The following is a 21,582-nucleotide window of genomic DNA, read 5'->3' on the forward strand; positions in this document are numbered from 1 at the left end:
CTCTGATGGATCAGTCTCTGTGGGTGACCAGAAGATGCTCGCAGCGGTGGCTACAAATGCAGCGTTTTTTTCCCCCTCCCTTGCACTTCTTCCCTTGTTCTCCACGCTCACAGCTGATATTGTGATAAACAAGCGAACGCAATGCAACTAAAGTGAAACCTAGCAGGCTGAGAGCATGCTAATGAGAGTGTAAAACAGGGAAATGAGGACATGGGCGTGGGAACACATGGGCGGTCGAAGAGGCATCATCACGAACCTCGAGGGCAGGAAGACACATGGTGGCAAGACGAAGCTTGTCGGCTCGTCGGTGTGCTGTCAAAGCTGTGCAAAATCCTAACTCACTGATCGGTGCTTCTTAAAGGGCAGAGGCCTTTAATGCTGCGTCTTTTTTAGATATTTCCTTGGGTCTCCTGAGAGTGTCAGACAATAATAGCCAAAGTCGCTTCCAAAAGAAGTCCTCCAGCAATGTTTGTTTCTTCACACTGCCCACTTTGTGTGTGAATATCTGTTATTTCCCGGCTAAAGCTCATAAATGTAAATAACTTAAATTTATCAGGTAATAGCAAAAGAGAAAAAGTGCAGTTTGTTCCACTTTTGTCCCAACAGATGCATAAAACATGTACAAGCGGCAATTAAATGCAGCCATTTTAGATGTGAGGCTATGTGCTTCTGTTGTTGTGTGAAAAAGAAAAGGCGCTGTCACATTGTCAAAGGCCATATGTGTAATTGTCTCCACAGGAAGCCTCCAATGTGCTACAGTTAATGAGAGACTGTCACAATGGTTGCACTTCCCAAACCAGATTCTCAACCACTGTAATCTCTGAACAGGAAAATTATTTCCTATTGCTTAGAATCACAATTGCAGCTGTTGGGTTTGTTTGGCTCTTGGAGAAGTGCTGATGACAGCAAACAGCAAACAAGTCCGTGCAGTTCAGAGAGTCACTTTGAAGGAATCTATGCTCACTAGCATTTTTACTGTTTAATGTTGCAGGGTTAAAGGAAACTAGGGCACAAACGAGGGTAAACATTGTTAAGATGCTGACAGCATTAACACATCACTTGTTAGCTTTGTAGTTTACACTGGCATGCGTCAGTTTTTAAGTTCAAGCCTGTAACACAAGGTACCTGCGCAACCTTCTCACTCGAAACTCAAACAAGCTGCTGTTTGTGCTCCGCGGTTTCGCGATCACGCTGTCAACAAATCCACGTCTCTGCTAACAATTTCAAACTGCTCTCGTTTGATGACCCAAACGGCTTCAAATTTTGCCTCCACACAGCACACAAACTTGGTCGATCTTTTTGCTTTTCCCTTTGAAGAAATGCACAAACACACGTCCTCCCACACGCCGGCGTTCTCTCACTTTCTCTTTGATTTGCCCTTTCTGTGTTAAATCTGCTAATTTATTTTTCTACGTATGTATTCAACTCATGTTTATATGGCTTTTCATTCCTTTTTACATGCTTACAGTTATTCTTGCCTCTGCATCTTTTACAGTAACTTGCCATAATATATTTGTATGTAGAAAATCGATTTTTTTTGTGTGTGTGCAATCAGCCTGACAGGAGACGATGACTGCAGAAGCATTTGTTGACAACACTGGCCTCAATTTAAAGCCCTTTCAGAGATCCACCTAGATGTGATGAGAATTTCATGTTGGGTTCGTGTCTGAATAACGACTGATTTATTTCTTTTTAAAAAAAAGCAATCTTAAAAGTCACAGAAACCTTTAAATGAGAAAAAAGAATTCAGTAAAATTTCAATAGCAGTTGTGGCAATGCACAAATAATGCTGATTCACTGAGTGACCGAACTCTCCATGTGTCTGGTGCTGCTGTAGCTTTATAGAAATTGTTTTTTTAGCCAATTAGGGCAGCAAACAAGCTGTCAACAAGATACTAAAGGTGCTCTAAAGGTGATGTGGGTAGCTGCTTCCATGTCAACATGCGGTTCAGTATGTCATCCTGTATGTTGGTTCAGTTGATGTTAAAGGTGTGCCTAGGTTCAGTATGTCATCCTTTTACCTCTGTTTTGTTCTACCACTTCGGTGGCTAACTTCTCCATTTTGCTAACTAGCAAGCAGCTTGTTAACTTGTAAAATTACAACATTACTGACTTTATTTAAAAATTTCCTACAGAGAAAAGTAACAACTTGGTACTCAAAAACAAACAACTGCAGTTAGCATGTTCATGTTGCTAATATTATCTTATATAACCCTATGGGCAGATTTTTTTCAGGCCTGAAATACTTTAAAATTCTTCATTCATTCAACATGACTGCACACCAGTGAACAAAGCAAGGTCCATAAAGACATGGATTGAGTAGTTTGGTGTAGAAGAACTTGACTGGCCTGCACAGACTCCTGACTTAAACCCAACAGAACGCATTTTGGATGAATTAGAGCGGAGACTGTGAGCCAGGCCTTCTCGTCCAACATAAATGCTTGACCTCACAAATGCACCTCTGGAATAAATGCATTCCTAAACCTTGTGGAAAACCTTGCCGGAAGAGTTGAAGCTGTTATAGCTGGAAACCCTATGGATTAAGAATAGGATGTAAGCCCTATTTATATGTGTGCGAAGGCAATTCAGTTCAATTTTTTATGCAGCGCCAAATCACAACAATAGTTGTCTCAAGGCGCTTTATATAGTAAGGTAGACCCTACAATGATACATACAGAGAAAAACCCAACAATCATATGACCCCCTATGAGCAGCACTTGGCGACAGTGGGAAGGAAAAACTCCCTTCGAACCGGTGGAAACCTCCGGCAGAACCAGGCTCAGGGAGGGGCGGGGCCATCTGCTGTGACCGGTTGGAGAGAGAGAAGGAAGACAGGATAAAGACATGCTGTGGAAGGCATGGCAGAGAAAATAGTGTATATACAAAGTAAACTTTTTAGTGCAAAGAAAATCTGTGTTTATCTAGGAAAACACCAGGTCAAGGCATGAAGGTTTTATTGTTTGTGGTGTGTAAAATGTTACAGATAAATTACCAAATGTTTCAACTAAGACGTACTGGTGTCAAGTTGAAGATACTGGCATTGGTTCTCTACCATTGTCTGTTTTGGTAAGATAAGTGGTATTTGTTGACTTTAACGATGCTTTTTCTCACAGAAAACAGCCGTTTATGGAGGCTGGAAATGAATGAGGACTGGTTAGTTAACCAGTGAAGTAGAGCATTACAAGGTCAAACCAGAATAGCGAAAAATGAATATTTCAGCAGGGTTTGCCACTATACTTTAACATTAGTGTCATTTGGGAAACGGTTGCCAAAGTGCAGCTTAATTTAATGCCACAGCATTCAGTTCAGACTTGGTATCATTATTTCCTGAAACATGTTTTTCAGTTTATCTCAAACTCATGCCATTTCTCTGAGAGTAATGTTTTAATAAAGCCATTTATTTAATGGACAAGAACTGAGCGTCTGGAAGATAACGGCAGAAAAATGAAACCAGTAATTCTACATATTCTTTATCTGAAAAGGGCTAAAGGAAAATGTTTCAGTTCTATCTGTCCTCGATAAAGAGAATCCACATAACAATGATGATTTTTTAATTTAAAGTATTAGTGAGACGTTACAAAAAGCTCTCCTTAGATATTTCAGCCTATAACAGTGAGATAAATAAGTCTGTTGTGAAATCCATCCCTTCCAACCAGGAAGTTGTGAGTCGTGCCTCATGATCCTGTTATAAGCACCGATACAATACCCGCCTTTGTTTCCTGTAGTGTTAGCCCGACTGGCACAAGGCTCAGATTAGTTTTCTTTTTTAATGGAAAACTGATCTGCAGACAGGGTTTCTTTAAAACCCGAGCACCCAGTGAAGAGGAGTGTGTCTCAGCACAGTCCGTTTTTAATGTAAAAAAAAGGGCGCGCTTTCATCTTTTGTGGCCCTTTCTTCATGAATTTTTGATGTATCCAAAGTCAATCCGAGTCCCCGCTTATTCTCAATCAAAAATACGACTTACACGTTCAGGAGGATTTCAGCGCTATGCCACACAAACGTGACAACGAAGCCTTGTGTCAGCTGGCATATATTATGCTAATGGTCACGCTCAAGTGCATATTGCAAATGCATGTCCTTGTAAGAGAGTTCATCGGAAAGAGCAGCACTCTGTTGGAATAACTCCAGAGAACACAACACAGCCAAGACTCGGTTATCTGGATACTAAGGACACAACTAGCTGCCTCCTAACACTGAGCTGCCATTTACACACAGCAGTGCCCTCCAAGATGATTTTTCCAATTTCCTTTCACCCTTACAAGTCATAGCAAATGCCATAAATCAACAGGAAACGCCGGGTGTCAGGAACCCTTAACAGCATGACTCATCTCTTCACAGGTCGCCTTGAGTTATAGTCCCAATCTTTTTTTTTTACTGTATCTGAACTGTACTCAGGGGATCAACATGGATCAGCCAGCAGCACACAGGAGGAATTGTTGGGATTCCCCTTTGGGAGGATGCCTGGAGCTAATTTTTTTTACAATCTCATTACATTTGTGATCAGAATTCCTGGAATTTGCAGGGACTACTCCACATGCAAGGACACTAAACTGCTGAATTCGCTTCATGCCGACCTTTCTAAAATGAATGAAATACTACAAGACGCAGTGATTCACAGCATCGAGGAAACTATTTCACCTTTGTTGCATTAAAGAGAAAGATTAAAGCTGCTATTTTCATCTCCAGAACACTTCTACGTAGAACGTCCATGAATGTTAATGGAAACGTAAAAACCTCATCAGAACAACACTGCACTGTGGTCCACCGGGAACAATTCAGAAGACTTAAGAGGTTTGCTGGCCTCTGTGCTATTTTGGCACAAATGGACCCTCCTCCTAGCCCTCAGTGGCACCGCTCTCTGCCAGCTGAATGCATCCTCCTGCTGCCGCTGCTGCTGCCCGGCTAGCTCCGGCAGCCCTCAGTTACTGCTGGCTAATGGACTGCTTACAGTGCGAGGGGGAGAGGGGGCAGAGCGGCTGTGGGGCATTGGATCAACATGGTGCAGGTGCAGACCATCACCACACAAAGAAGGCTGTAGTGCACGACTTGTGCACGTTTGTGAGTGTTTGTTTGTTTGCCTTCATCCCCAGTCCTTCTATGCACACACACACACACGCTGGGCATGAGCTTTTCCATCATTCGAGATGAGTGGCACACACTCCAAAATGTTTTGGATACAGGCCAATTCACATTTTCCATGCCAGGGAAAATGTGAATTGGCAGAGGTCGTAGCTGTCTCAAGCTCCTCCACATGGATGCAAAATGCCGCAGGAGAGGACACACGGGGAGAGAGGGGGAGCAAGACGACGTGTGCAGCACACATGTAGCCAATCGCTTAAGCCAGTGGTGTAAAGGTGACCGTGCTTGTGCCTGCTTTTGCAATGAAGGCCCCTCAGGTTTGTTACGACCTCCCCGAGACGCTGAGAAACAAAGAACTGTTATTTTTTTTAAATGTTCTCGCTTATTTTTCCATCATTTCTTTCTTCTTTTTGTTCTTTCATTGGCATTTTTTAATTATACTCACAATGTGTGCATTTTTTGTCTGTTTAATCTCGGTCTTTCTATTCGTGGTCTAACGTTCTGCTATTGCTCTGCTGTCATTAAAGAGGCTATATAAATCAGTTATTATTATCCCCAACAGTTTCACAAAACACTATGGCAACAGAGACTGCAGCATCACCCACCGTCCCCATCATGGCCCATTTCAAGCTTGGTCCCTAGCGCCCGACGGAGAAGGTGGCCCCATGCCACACCATATGTTATTCTATGTGGCGGCGTGCAGCACTCTGCGGGAGAGCTGAGCTGTTAAAGCAAGAATCCTGTCCACTGGACTAATTAACGTCTCTGTGATCTGGGAGGTTTAACACAAGACACCCTTCACCCAGCATTACCTTTGCCAGGGCCTTTCAGCCGAGCAATACGCAACTATCTTTACACGTAGAGCAGATGGCGGCTCATGATCTTGACTGTAGATGAAGGAGGCATGTTAGAGTAACATTTTATCACTCTGTCTCTCTCTCTGTCTCTCGTTCTGGCTCTCCCCGGTGCCCTTTGTGATCTGATAGGCCTGGAATAATAAGCAGTTAGCGCGTTATCCGCTAGCAGCTCCGTTGCAGCGTGGAGATAAAGCCGCACAGATCTCAGCAGGTGTGACCCCGCAGCACAGCCTGGTAATAACAGTGGAAGCTTTCACAGTGACACGTAATTATCATAAGAGAGGAGCTTTTAAAAAAAAGAATCATCAAAAGAAATTAGCTTCAGCGTGTTTAATGTTGACATTAAGGTGGTGCTGATAAAGCGCTCACTGTGTTACCAAAACACACATAGATACAGTAAAGGATATGAATTTTAGTTCACATGGCTTCTATTATGAATTAAGCCAAGACAAAAATCTGTTCGGCGGAAAGCAGAGCGCACAATCTTTTTCTTTTCCTTTTTTATGTCGTTATTACAGGTGAAAATTAAATGAATCAATCTGTTAGACTTGATTATTAATCTGAATTTAAACGGCAACATTTGGACAACAAACTCTGCAGATGGGCCAGATGTACATAAGAGCCTTTTGCACATCTTCCAGGTACAGATGTGACACATTTGATGAGGTGATTTTTCACAGAAATCAAAATGTCAGCACACAAAAGATACGACCGGAGAGTCACGCTCAATCAGTCGAGTAAAAATACGGATTAAGAAACAATGTACCAAAAACAATATCAAAACAGTTTATAAAAGCAAGCAAACAGGAGACGGGGAGTTGCGGCAGGTGTTGATTAAAACGAAGCTTGAGCACGATGCTCAGCGAACTGTGAGGCTATGACTGCACTCTGAAGATAAGAACTTTGCAGCGTGCACTGAGCTACATTTAGTCAAGCATCAGTCGGATCAACAGCATCTCCACCCTCCACCTGCTCGACTGGGTTCCCAGCTGTGGTGGTTCTTATGCTGATATCCTCTCGTCTGAAAATATTTTTACATTATTTATTACCAGCCTTTTTCTCCAATAGCCATTGATTGTATCTGCAAGTAGCAATTTCCTCTTTAGAAATGTATTATTGTTGGGCATGGATGGAAAATGAGTCAACAATTACCGATTTGATGGTAATAGTAAAAATAAAAAAATAACAATAATAAACTTTATATTTTAAGCTATACATGAATCAACCTTTAACAGGACTACATAAACTACATAAAGATACATGCTAGCAATCAAATCCATCAAATTTATGAGAGAACATTCAGTTTTACTTACTAAACCTAAAAATCAGAATGTGAATGAAGAAGGACTTTTGTGTTTCAAGTAAACAAAACCACGTCATGGTTTTGTTGGAAAGAGGGATCAAATGCCAGACGCAGAGATAAGCAAAGTAAACAATAAAAAGTGAGACTTTATCCAAGAGCAAACAAAAAAACAACAACCACAAAGTCCAATGGTTGAAAGCAAGGCAAAAAAGGAGCATGAGGAGGACAAGGGAGACAAACAGACTGTCTGATAGGGAAAGGTACCAACCGCCACACAGGTGGAAACAGAAGCAAAACGTAAAACCATAAGAAGACACATGAGAACACTAACCTCTGAAATAAAACAGAAAGTAAACTGCTGTCTGAACTATCTGTGCTATTCTTACTGATGTTTTCACACCCACAGTTTTATCTGTGTGGGCCTTATGCTGACCACCCAAGCTAGCTAGCTTAACAGTGGAGCAGCTAGCTCAACAGCTGCAAGCTAATTTATGTTAAACGCTTAATTCCTACATATTAACATTAAGTTATTAAACAAATTAGTTTTACAGACTAAATGTAACAAAAAAACAGACAATTGTTAAGCCTTAACTTCTTCACACTTCCAGGTCACCAGTTTGCCATACTGACTTAAGGTCACAGTCACAGCGGTCGTGTCCAAATTCATGGGCTGCATCCTCCTGAGGACCCGGCCTTCGCGGTCTATGTGGGCCGGGTCCTCAGAAGGTCGGGTAGGCCGGAAGTAAACGGCTGGGGAAATTGGACGGTCTAGCCTTCTGATTTGCGTCACCGCTATCTCGGTGGAGTTTAATAAACTCAGCCATCTGCTCCTTGCTATCTAAAATATAACAGGACACTGGCCTAAATTCTCGACCGTCTCATACTTCTGTTTAATCAGTTTTCTGTTTGATGTTTATTCAGCTGTGTGAAAATCCCAGAGGAACCCACCTGGGGGATTAATAAAGTTTTATTTGATCTAATCTAATCTAAAAAACTCTGTCTCTCTTCCACAGCATGTCTTTTGTCCTGTCTTCCTTCTCTCACCCCAACCGGTCGCAGCAGATGGCCCCGCCCCTCCCTGAGCCTGGTTCTGCTGGAGGTTTCTTCCTGTTAAAAGGGAGTTTTTCCTTCCCACTGTTGCCAAAGTGCTTGCTCATAGGGGGTCATATGATTGTTTGGTTTTTCTCTGTGTCTATGAAGCGCCTTGAGGCGACTTTTGTTGTGATTTGGCGCTATATAAATAAAATTGAACTGAATTGAATTGACTTTAATCTCAGCCAAACCGATTGACTCACGAACAAATAAAACACTGAAAAAAGCCCAACAATAACATTTTTAGGTTGTCTAAGTGACTTATATATTACGTTTAACCTGAGTAGCGAAAGTCCCGGTGAAAATGATGTACCGGGAGTTGTGCCGTGCTCGGCGGCTTCAGTGACCCTCGAGCTCCCAACTAGCTATCGAGCTGGTGGGTAGCAGACGTCTCCGAAAACGTCGAAGCACTTTTGCAAATATGCAATATCTTGATAAACAGAGCAGATATTTGATGTTTACACAGCTACTTTCTATATGCTAAAAGTTTATTTTGTGACCCAGAAAGATTAGTAAGAGTAATTTTAAAACGTAGTAGCGGCCGCCATTGTTGGAAACTGGAGTTTGGCTGGGCCACGCTATGAATTCTGGGATATGGTGGGCCACGAAGGACACACCCGACCCATCCTTCAAATTCGGGGAAAAGGAGGACGCATTTGTCGGCTAGTCTACGAATGTGGACAGCCTCCGGCGCGTCGCTGTGACGTAATCGGTCTACAAATGCGGCCTCAGGAGGATGCAGCCCATGAATTTGGACACGACCAGTGTTTTAGCCACATGCTAAACAGACACATTTTCTGAAATTAGAAGGTGTTACATTTCAGTCTCTTACATTTTGGCGTTAATTTTGCTCTCTGGCTCTCTTCATGCTTTAAGTGGGAGATGAACTCCCCCATCTCTCTGTATCACCCACTGTGTCTACACAGAAGTAGCAAGAGCTACACCTACACACTCCGCATGTGCCTTCCGTTTGCCTTATAGTCTGCAGCGCTGCATTAATTGAATGCAAATGCAAGAGCACTAAACTGCCCCCCAGCAGGCTGGATGTAACCCTCTGCAACATACTGCTGCTTCTTAATATTAAAAGTGCTCATGCAGTTGAAACAAGGGTGTGAAGTAGCCACAGGAAATGTAAGGCCATCCACCCTTGCTCATACAAAGTGGGGGGTGTGGTGATTTGGACCCACAAGGACCAGTCCAACACAAAAAGACTGCCTACCATACAAGCTCACACCCACTCCTATGGCCAATTCCCAACATTTAGAATAATGGGGGTTGTTTTTGGCCCGTGGGAGGAAACTGCCTGTGAGACGACAGTACCTTCATCTGGATCACTTGTAAGTTGCAATGACTATTAGCTGACGTTGTCATTTTAAAACCATGCGGAGGTTGGTTGCACTGTATGCAGACACACCAGTTTCTCCTCTGCCCTATTTATGACACAGTGGTGGCTTAAGGAGTGCCTGATGTGGCGTGTTACCGTGGTAACCTGGGGGCAATGCCAAATCAACCTGACCTCACATATGTCTGTAAGACCTCTGTGTTTACTCCTGTAAGAACAGCTATAAAATACAAAACTGGCCTGCAGAGAGAGAGCTGTATTATAACATAATGGGGAATTTCTCCCTACATCTGTCTGCGTGTTAGAGGTACATTTTTGATCTGTGCCTCTTGAAAAAAAGATATACTATTACACAAGGGAAACTATTTTGGAAGCACATGGAATTAAAAGGGAAGTTTAACCAGTGTTCTATGCAAATTATGCATGCATTTGAGTAAAAGGATATAGCATGGTGAGCTTAAAACCGATGCAAAGTAAAGCATAAGTTATTATGCACTGCCTGCAAACTGCAAATCCCAGTGAAACATGAAGCAGCTGCCCATCCAATCATCTGCAGAGCCGCCCATATCGGTAAAGAGAAGCAGAATATGAATTCTTCAGTGCCATATGGTTTTTCACTAATGATGCATACAACTGAATTCGTCCCAGTAAGAACCAGCAGTTGCGGCGACATCCCTGCGCGCACGGGTGTCGCTCTTGTGTTTGTTTGCTCTCTGTGGTATGAGATTTGCCACCACACACTCTTCGCCACCATCGATCTGTCCTCCTCAAAGTGTCCTCTGCTGCTTGGCCTTAGAAAGTGACAAACAGAGCAGGTTTTGGGCTGCCTGCAGCCCTGTTCAACATCTGTGGCACAATCTGCCAGCAGGCGGGGAGCGCGGGTGGAGGGGAGACTTTATATCACAAGGTTAACATAAACAGTGAAGTCAGAGGACAGGAGACACAAGCCAGGGGCAGTTTGATGCAGCAGTATCACTTTTTTATATGACAAGTGTTAAATGATCTGTGGGAGATTGTTTTATGTTAAATTACGTTTTAAGGTGCATTTTCACACCAAACGATGAAACACTATACTCATTTCCAGCTGCATCGTTTTATTCTAGGACTAAAGCATGAGCCACAGTTTGATATGGTCCACCTCAAATCAACTTGCTGTTTTACTTCTTCACCCCCCTTTAAGCCAGCTTTCTTTCAATAGGCTACATGTCATAAACTGACTGTTTGAAAAAAAAGTGGGAAGGGCTTCAGTTCTCACAAAATGTCTTTAAGTCTGACGTCATTAGCCGTGTCTGGCCACAAACTCCGCTGCAGGTCCCAAAGTCAAACGATCACTGTGGCATCACTCAGAGTTAAATAACTGTCTAAATTCTTTCATGTGTCATAAAATGATCAGTGTGGCTGCTCTACCAAGTGTAACAATTAAGTTTAACATCCAGGGATCCATGAGAAACAGGATTTATGAAATTTAACAGAGTTAGAAGTTAGCAGAAAGTTAGCTCGCTAGTTTCCATCTAAATATAATATACCGTGTTCAGACTGAAGGATTTCTAAAACAAATTAAAACATTCAGCTCTGCTATAACTTCCAACATAAATGAAGACAGGAAAGTAAACAGCAGTTTGTAGGGTTACTGAAGTTGGGCTAGCTGGTTTATAACGATGCGCTACGTGGTGGCTAGCGATACAGCTATGTTAGCATAACATAAACACAGTAAAGCTGGAGGATGAACGCCAACTTTTTTCCACTCGATAAAAGTTGATGTGAGGCTTCCTGATGGTTAGGGATAAATGCAATCGCTTGGCAGAATGCTGTAAACGGATCAAACGTCAGTCAGGAAAACAACTGAGATAATCCATCCAAAATACAAGGTTAGTCATTAATATACTGCTGCATGGGCTGGGCTGTAGTTACATAGTAAGGTTTTAAAAGCTGAGCTTTAAAATGAATAGTGGTAATAAAAACCGAGAGAGGCCAAAAGTGACTTTTTTAGGGACTTGTTGAGATTAAATAGAACAAGATACAAAGCAATAAAACATGTTAAAAACACAACAGCTTTAATAAACGCAGTCGCTTAGAGCAGGGTTCATAAGTCACTTAAAGACCGAATATAAAAGCAGTAAGGGGGGAAAAAACTTCTATCTGAAGCTAGAGGTTTCAGCTGAACTGAAAATTTCAAACTTTAAACATGTTTATTATGAGCATCCATCATTGGAACAATAAGAAGGTAAAACCAGAATAGATCTTGGAAACCATGTGAAGTCTAAGTGATCATCGATAACCGTAACCCTACCTTGTTCTCCTCGTTTCTATAGCATAGGGTCAGGGGTTACGGTTGAGGTCACAAATGATGATGATTTGGATCTCTGGGGGTTAAATGAAGGTCATCAATGTGAACAAATGTCAAAAGTGTGGCAAAATGTGGTTGACATGTGTTATTTTGAGATAGGTTAGATTAACTGTATCATTTCCAAGACAACAACAGTGTGTGTTCAGTCATGTGGCGCTTGGCTGCTGAGCTTGCATTAAGTGACACTGACAAAACTGACGAAAAACATGAGAAATGGAACATCCTAATTTATGGAGAAGCAGCAAAGAAGCTTGGCATCTTTGCTTGATTTCACTCTTGGCTAATGGACTGTTGGCTTGATGAACGAGTCAATGAATTAATCAATTGTCATTCAGCTGATCTTCTGCTGCTGCTGCAGGAAAACAGCGGATATGGTTCTGTTTTTGTTTCACGGCTGACTGACCAGTGCATTTTGGAATTTTCTCAGCACCGACTCTGAGGTGCAAAACAATGGGCATTGTATAGAAGGGCAGCCAGGGGACTGTTCCACATCTCATTAAAATGCTTCCTCGCATCTCTTTTTACTCGAAAACCTAAATTAAAGGTGAGATTGGCTAAAAAAAGCAAAACAAAACCCATTTTCTTCTGCGAATATGCAGCATGGTTGTCAAAGAAAAGAAGGCTGAGGCTGTTTTGTTTTCAGCCTTTTTTGATTTCTTAGTAAACCCACTATCACCACACCAAGGCTTCTACTGACTTGATCTATTTTAATCAAGATGAGAAAGCTGGAGTCCTATTTAGCTGTGAGTGCCCAAATCAGGACTCAAATAAAGTCTAAAATACTTGAGGAGACCTCATTAGAAGCAGTTTATTTAAATCAAGACAAACAGAAATTAAGGCTTTGTTTTGTCACCTTTTAAAGAGGGATTTCTGTATGAGAGGGTCTTATGTATCGAGCCTGCTGGCACACAAATCACTCCCTTAACAGTTTTCCCCCTGCATGTTAAAATGGTATTCATCACAATGGTGCAAAATGGTTTCAGTAGGAGAGACGTGTGGCTCAAAGAGGGCATCAGGGATGGGAGGAGGCACAACGGTGCAGTCGCTGGGACAGTGAAGAAGTGTTCCACCCTTTCCTATTAAAACACGAGCTTCTTCTTTTTTAGATTTAAGATTTTTGCTTGCCTGCAAAAGGTTTACCGTCGCTGTGACCTCGCAATACGATCAACTGCACTCAAGCACCGCAGCACACACGGAAAAAAGCTTATACGGAATATAATATACCAGTGAAGAATATCAAAACACGATAGGGACTCTAGCGTTAAATGAGCTGGATCAAAACACGGCATTTGCCAATGCCAACAAATATTTTTTTCCATGTTTATTGAGTTTTAAATCTAACCTTTAATACTGAATTCAAAAAGAGTTCTCGAAACATATTCAAAATAGTTCACACACCAATTTCACCCCTGCAAACGCGCACCACCATGCCCAAATTCAATTGAGGAATCAATGAAACTTAACAGTTCGGATGGCATTTGAATCTCATTTGGTTCTGCTTCAAGCCAGACGTATCCATGAATTAAATTGTCACTGCTGCAGCGAGAGAGGCATCCCCGAACAAGCTGGAGACATTTAGCAAGAGGAGCGAGCCTTCTTTTATTGACTCCTATGATGTACACGGTTAGACGTCCCCACAGATAACGCTCCAGCCTGACAAGTTAAGACGGAATGGGCAGAGTTTCCCCTAATTCACATACCAATCCCTTTATGAATGAATTCAGAGTCGCCTTAAGGCTCGTTCCTGCATTCGCCACAGTGACAGGCCCGGCTCATACTTTTGCCACAGTGCCAGCCAGCCTCTTTCCAAATAATCGTGTCCTGTTTAGAACCATATTTCACTCCGCTTGTTATTACACATACGCTTTAGTACTCTATTGTTGTGCGCTCTACAGTCTCGGGAGAGAGATCAACAACATTCCAAGTGTAAAGCCACAGGGAGAAAAAGCCCCCTGACGCATTAATGCTATGTGAGGTTACTCCTGAATACAGCTGGAGTTCAAAATGCAGACTCCTCCATGCCTGCATGGGCGCGCATTCCTACCAAGAAATTACACACGGGGGAATCACAAACAGACGCACACACGCACCGTGGAATACACACACAGCTCGTGCTCTGAGGCTAAAGCAACTTAAATGCGACTTTGTTCACTTGAGGGGAAAAGACACAAACAAACATAAGCGTCCGCCCACACACTTTGACTGACACGACCTTGTTACCGCAGATTACACATTAAGGCAAAGACACGAATGCTCAGCTAATCTTTGCTATCCTCCCACTGAGGGCATGGCAGGAACCACTGCAGCACAGGAAGGAGGCTGCATCAGTCCGCATGCGCTAGAAGGGGCAGAGGGGTGCATTTCTTGTCAAGCAGCAAGCAACCATGCTTTCCCTCGTGTACTGCGATGGCAATAACAAACATGGTGTATAAAAAAGACTCAGCACATTACAAAAATAACATGCTGGAATTTTAACCTGCAATTATTTCATAAACTGAACATTAACCTTCATGAGCATAATCTCTGACTGGTTTCGGTATGAAATGAACCACCTAAAACATAATTTCTTTTATCACAGCAGCACTCAAAGCAAAGTCAACCCTAAGTGGATAGTAGCTCTAACTTGTTTTCACTGGAAAAATATTGCTGATAGCTCACATCATGTAATATAATACACAGCCTTTATTGTATTAGTGTTCACTTTGCACAAGCTGTTTGAAATGTATACTCAACTGCTACAAGCTAGCTGTGTGAAACGATATGCAATAAGCTAACGGATCAGCTGGTCTTTTAAAACACCAGAGTCTCTCTTGTCTTTTCTAACAACACAGTAATGGTGCTTCTTTCTCAGTTGAGCCACGTACATTTGAGAGGCAATTAGACAATAACTAAAGCAGGAGTTTGATAGTTACTCAGATAGTCACAATAATTTGCTACAGCTAACTAGCTTCAGATGTTTTAAGCTAATGCTAAAAAAAGAGCAATCATTCAGCGGGGCTCATTAAACAGTTATTTTGACCAATTACGAGATAAGCATTATTTATCAGGATTACTCAATGAATTTTTGACATTTTTAAAATTAATTTATCTTTGTAGAGAAAAATGTTATTCATCTCCATTAAGCAAAACAGAAACGTATTCATTACACCTGTATGTACTAGACAGGCATGTGAGCTCCCTCTCTATTTCCCCTGTGACAGCGTAGGCTTGTCACTTTGGAAAAATAATTGCACAAGGTGATAAGATATCAATTGTCCACCATGTCGACTATTTTCCTAAAGTCTTAGTCACTCACTGTGTTTAACCAAATGTTTGGTCCAATGGAATAAGACTGTGTTGGTGATTTCAGTGAGTCTTTGTGAGCTGGATGGATGTGCTGTACAGGCTTGCTGAGTTGACAGTGGATCAGCAACACTGTTTTTCTTAGCCTTTGTTCATTAATTACACTGCAATCTAATTAACTGTAATTAAACTGCAGTGTAATTGCAGTCATGAACTTATTCAACCGCAGAATAAGTCAGCTGCGTTGCATTCATTGCCAGTGATTTCTTCTTGCTTAACATCATTTGGACTAAATCTAAAGTAAGTCCAGCCAACATATCATGATCCACTTCAAGGGACGAGCACTTCGCCTGCTGCTGTATCCACATATATGACATTTGACTCGTGTCTGCTGTCTGTTGTATGTCACTGCAGTCGTGAATAATTACATATCTGAAAACATGACTTTACATAATACTGCTGTGCTTGACTTTTATGCATGAAAATGTTAGCTTACAAAGAAAAAATCAGATCAAGGGTTGCAAGCAAGCAAATGCTATAACATACAACAGCAACATGAACAGAACGGCAAATCAGGAATTCGAGACAGTGAATCAAAAGCGAGGTTTATATAGAACAACGGTAATCAGGAGATAATGAGGTAATTGCACCACATTAGAGACCTGACACACACTCCCAAAGCACACACACATCTCTGCTGCAGCTCTGTAGAACATCTAAAACACACAAATCTGTGCTGAACTCACATTCGGTTCAATTAGGGTGACCTGAAGGTCGGTCCTAGCTCAGCGCTCGGCCTCTAATTCAGCACAAACTGTTCCCTCAGCCTAAATCTGGGCTTGACAGCACTGCGTATGTGTGCAACAGTTTGTGTGTTTCACCAAGATCTTCTCCTGCACTGTTTGTCACCTCAGAGACCCTCACAGATCGATAGCAGAAGGCATTGCACATAATCTCCTGTTTAATATGCCTGTCCTGAGCCTGGAGTATAATTGGAACCTTTAGTAAAAACCTGCCAGTTATAAAATCTATCAGTCTGTGCTAAACAAGACCTGACCTGGAACCAGAGCGGATGAATAATTGAAGAAGAGGCACGCTACCCATGATTCTCCTCCATCGTCAAAAGCTCTGAGTTAACTACAGGAAAACTTGGCAAAGTTGTCATGTCACACAAACTCTCGATGTTTAAATCCCTTTTCTAAAATGCTCCACATTCATACTGATGCTTGGCTCTGTTTATGAGGAGCTATCAGAGGAAACTCAGATCAGGAGCTTCTTTGCTGGTTATGATTCCCCCCTTACTTTTCCCATGTGCAACCGGATGAATAATGCATGCTTCTACTTAAAGCCAACTTCTATGTCGTCCTTAAGACATGAAGAGCCGCCCCGTGACACCTCCAAAGAGCGTTAGACGCAGAAAGTCGGCTAATGCTGGAAGAAGGCTCTTTTTGCACTCTTTTGACTCAGCCTTCATCAAAAGATAAAGAGTGTGTTCAGATAAAGCTACAGTCTACTGAAATTCTGATTAATTACTCTAAAAACACTCATACTACAGCATCGTGCTCGGAGAAGGAGAAAGTCAAGTGCAAAGGTGCTACTTTGGCCTAAGGGTAATCCAGCATATAATCCATAGTAAACATAATTGGCTGATAATAAGATAAGATAAGAAACCAGCTGCACCTCAAGCATGAGCGCAGAGGTATTAATAATGGGATTTTTTTCATCATACATAATATTCAGTACATACAAGGTATTTATCTAAGTATATCCCCCAATTTCTCAACTTGGCAACATCTACAGTACAAAATATTCTTATAAATTTAATGCATTTTTCCAACTGATTGGATTTTTTTATGCCACCTAAAGTGTACAGAGGGATTAAAATATTTCCTGTTTGTACCTGAACAGTTTTATGTAATTAACACCGATAAAGGGTAGTAGTTTTCTCACGTTTCTATAATAAATGCAGTAAATGTTTAGAGTTACTGACGAAGTAAATACTGTCAGTGAAAATGTGAAAACCACCCATGTAAGTACTAATAATTACTGTTACTAAGGCTACGTCTACACTAATCTGGATAAATCTGAAAAAGGGGTTTTCATCTAAAAACGCTCCACGTCCACACTATTGTTTTCAATCGTTTTCATCCACACTGAAAACGCTACGTTGCTGTATTGCGCATACGTGAAACGTAAGACGATTTGACCTGCGTCATTTCTGTCTGCCGTTTATTTACTTTGCGGCTCTTTGAAACGTTGTTGGGGAAAAGTGCCGAGTTTTATCTGAAGCATGTGCAAACTGATATTAATCTTTCAATAGGGCTGTCAAAATTGAGAGCAAACAAAACAACTGCTGTACAATGCAGTCCGCCATCTGGTCACATGACTGCATTATATGACTAAAATGCATCGTTGTTTTCGAAAGACTTTCGCTGTCCACGCTGCGACGCGAAAACTGTGTTTTCAAATGTATCTACTTTGGAGAGCGTTTTCAAAAAGCTCAATTTTCCTTGATGAAAAATGCCGTCTCAGTGTGGCCCGAAGGCCATAACGGAGAGAAAAAGATGTGTTTTCAAACGAAAACTTATTAGTGTGGACATGGCCCAAGATATTCCACAGCACTTTTTCAGGTGGTCACATAATCAGCTGTGAAGGGGGAAATCACACAAAGATGATGATGACACCTACAAGCAATGCATGCAAAAAAATAAAAATGATGCATGATATTCTGAGTGAAATGCACCTAAAATATATTAAGTCAAAGATTTACTTATTCAAATAAGTAATCATTAAAAATTAGGAAAATAGACTCAATACATCCCAATAAAATTTGATTTAAGTTAAAATTTTACACTGTACCTGTGTAACTAAACTTCATGGGAATTTTACATGTAATCAAATTACTTTAAGTCAGCATTTTGGGCAAAAATATATTTTTGAGTGTGGAGCTGAAAGTACATTTTCATTGGCCATCACACAAACACTGTGCTATCAGTAGTTTTGGAATTGTGCTGGTGCAAAGAAAGTAATCCTTATAACTGACGCACGTTAAAAGCTGTTTGCAAACGTTTTTCCTTCGTCTAAATATCAGGTTAGGGTTCATCACTGATGCTGACTTAGACCTCAGAGCATCCAAAGAAGTGTACATGCAGAGCCTAATCTGAAATAATTGTGCTTTTTAAAGCACAATTATTTTTTAAAGCACGGCAGGCATCATCATCTCTCACCCTCAGGTTAATGCTGAATGCTTTTCCACAAAAATGAACCCAAAACCAACTTTGACTTGTACCCTTCTGAATTTAGAGTTAAGTGGAAGGTTCTCATTAATATTGGATGACTCGGTGTAAAGTAGTACACTGAAGTTCGTGTTTTGCCCATACAGTACTTTTCTGACAGCGTGATTAAAAATGTTTCAAAAAAAGCACAATCGGAGTAAAGGGTGCTTCCTGTATAAGCACATGAATGCTGGTTTAGTCTGTGACCTTGCAGAGGATTCACTGCTTAGTACTCATCACTATCTGCCAACTGGATACAACAGCGGAAGCATCGAGGACAAAAGCGGACTGTATGTCACCTGAACATACAGCAGTAGAAGTCATACAGTGAGAAGAGGCAGCAGCGGGCCACAACAAAAACACCTTTCAGTTCTCTCCTCCTTCCTTTCATGGGGTGGCTGGCAGGCCTTGAAATAAGAGAGGCCGAATGTGCTGACCCAGCACTCTGTAAGTAAATGGCTATCTGTCCTATCAGCCTTGTTCGTGGAGGGACCAAATGTAGTGGACACTCTCACTCACAGTCACATACTTCTGTGCACACGAAACAATGTTCAGTGGTGGGTCCTTGAGTTGTGAACCGTTGAGTCCAGCTGAGAGAAAAAAAGAATACAACAACTTAAGTGGACATTTTTTCTGCCTCACCACGCTTAATCTAGAGACCTTTCTCCAGGCAGCGTCTGCCAATGTGACTGAAAAATAGGATTCAAAGCTGCATGACTGGGATATAAATTAGGGGTGGAGTAATAATGTTGGCTACTGTTATTATTTCAAAACATAGACCTATCAAATTAGTTAATAATACTCCTTAATGTATTAATGTTATGTATAATATACTCAAATATGTATGTGCAAAAGCCTGTCTGACATTAGCTGTTGGATTTGCCAAAATATCTGTACCAGCATTCTTAATGGTCGATAACTGGAAATTTAAAAAGTAAAGAAAGCGAGAGAAACACCCTTCAGCTGTGTTATGACTGTTGAGGGTAAACAGTCTGTCCAACAGAGGTTAACTATGCAACTCTGCAGCACTTGGGTTTGGAATGACGCATAAACAGAAACCAGCTGCTGGGCAGAAGGTAAACAAGTAAAAAAAATAACGAACAAATAAAAAAGTACATAGAACTTGTGTTAAGGATATCTGTTTATGTTCTGTGTGTCTGAAAGAGAAAAAATATGAGTATCAACCTTAAAAATCCCATATCAGCCAATCTCTAATATGTGCTGTTCCTTTACTAACAAATTTCAAAAGCAGTTTACATTGTTACAGTTTTACTGGTCTAGAAAATTTTCTATTATATCGATACGAGAACGTAAGTAAATACAGAATTCTAGTTAAGCAATAACCAGAATTTAAATGCTCTTTTGTTAACTGAATGCCCAATGCAAGATTGGCTTCAGGCTTCATCTTTAATCAGAAATGAGTGCACTGCAAAGCAAAGCTTTAATTCAAAGTCACTTCTCAATACATCACGATAAATATGTGTAGACATGTATGGTTAAAGAAGATGTCAGTCGGGCTCTACGCTGAGCAGTGCAATGTCAAGTGTAAAAGAGACAAGGAGCTGAAAACATGAAATCAATAACTGTCCACCACATGTTGGACTAAATTCCAGTTCACAAGTAATTTAACTGGCAAGACAGAAAACCATAGGAAAGGTTAAATGACAGGGGCATCTATCATCCACTCACATATTCAATTATTCATTCCCTCGTTAGCGCAAATGTTAACAACCCTGAATGAATTCTGAAGCAAAAACACAGAAGTACCAGTAATTTACTCTTTAGAACGACAGCAAACACGTTTGTCAAACGACGGTGTTTCATATTTTAATAATAATTTAATGTTATGTTACTTTTTTTAACCCTTAAAAGTTTTATGTTGTTTATATTTTATAAATATAATATAATATATTTATATTATCTTTTTATATTTATGTATATGGCTCTCAGGTACTGCATGAAGTAGTACAGTACTGTAGCATTTATCTTTTGTTTGTTAGCTAACAAGATCACCTATTTACACATTATTCAAAAACATCATTCCTCCTTTTTTTCCATATTTGTGGCGAGCTCACAAATGGTAATTATCTGAAAAGTCCAATATTCTTACTGCTTTCTGCAGCCACTTCAGAAATTTGTTTGTGTGTTGGCTGCTAAAAGCTTTATTGTGCCTAGCAGCTAGCCGCTAACATTGCTAACTCTGCTAAGCACTTGCTGAGAGTGAACACAAATAAGGTTTTTGCAGACTGTAAAACCAAAACACACTGTGGAGACCTGGGCAGTGCTTTTTGATAGGCTTGCCAATGTAAGCCACTTTATCCACTTTACACATTAAAAATGCACCAATTTTTCCAAGTGCGTATGTTTGCCCTTCTATAGCGCTAAAGCTAATGCCTGTGCCAGTGTTTTCTTATTCTTTTGTGGCATCACAGAAAACTGTCTTGTCGATCTAACAGTCATTGCTGTTAGTGGAGTCAGAATGATGTTATTACATCTCCTTGCATCATTCTTATTATCTATCTGCTGTAATAATTGTCAGATTTAGAAACACTAAGATTAAATGCATTAGCCTGGCAGCACCACGGTAAAGCGGTAAATTATTAGAGCTGCCTGGGTTAACATTTCAGGCATGCTCCTGTGTGGAATTGGCATGAAATTGATGTTTATTTGTGGGTGTCCTCTGGCTGGCCTGGTTTCCTCCCACACAAAAAGTCATACATGTCCTATATTAAAAATATCTTGCCATCGCTGTTGGCTTGGGCACTAAATTAGAGTCAATCGCCTGCCAGTAAAGAACGCCTGTATTTGCTCATAAGAATTGAGAATGGCTCAAATCCAGACAGATTCATCCTTGGGGTCAAAACTTTTTTCTAGCTGACAGAAAAAATCAGTCACACACCCTCAGCGCACTCACTGCGATAAACAGCTCTGACACATGAAGGATGGCACCGTGGACAATCTGATGCAGTTTTAGATGTTGACGACAATTTTGCACACCCGCTGA

General features: G+C 41.1%; 1 protein-coding gene across 14 annotated transcripts in view; it reads right to left on the reverse strand.

Moving 5' to 3' along the window:
- The window catches only part of LOC146519120 (band 4.1-like protein 1), a 101,824-nt gene that overhangs the window by 54,070 nt on the left and 26,172 nt on the right, over positions 1 to 21,582 (reverse strand). Inside the window, exon 1 of one of the 14 annotated variants that reach the window (XM_085160232.1) lies at positions 1 to 21,582. This exon is cut by the window's right edge and continues 9,173 nt beyond it. The exons of the other annotated variants lie outside the window; for them this stretch is intronic. The gene's annotated coding sequence lies outside the window, so the exon portion shown is untranslated. 14 annotated transcript variants of the gene reach the window in all.

Source organism: Neolamprologus multifasciatus, chromosome 5, assembly GCF_963576455.1.
Source record: "Neolamprologus multifasciatus chromosome 5, fNeoMul1.2, whole genome shotgun sequence".
Lineage (NCBI taxonomy): Eukaryota > Metazoa > Chordata > Actinopteri > Cichliformes > Cichlidae > Neolamprologus > Neolamprologus multifasciatus.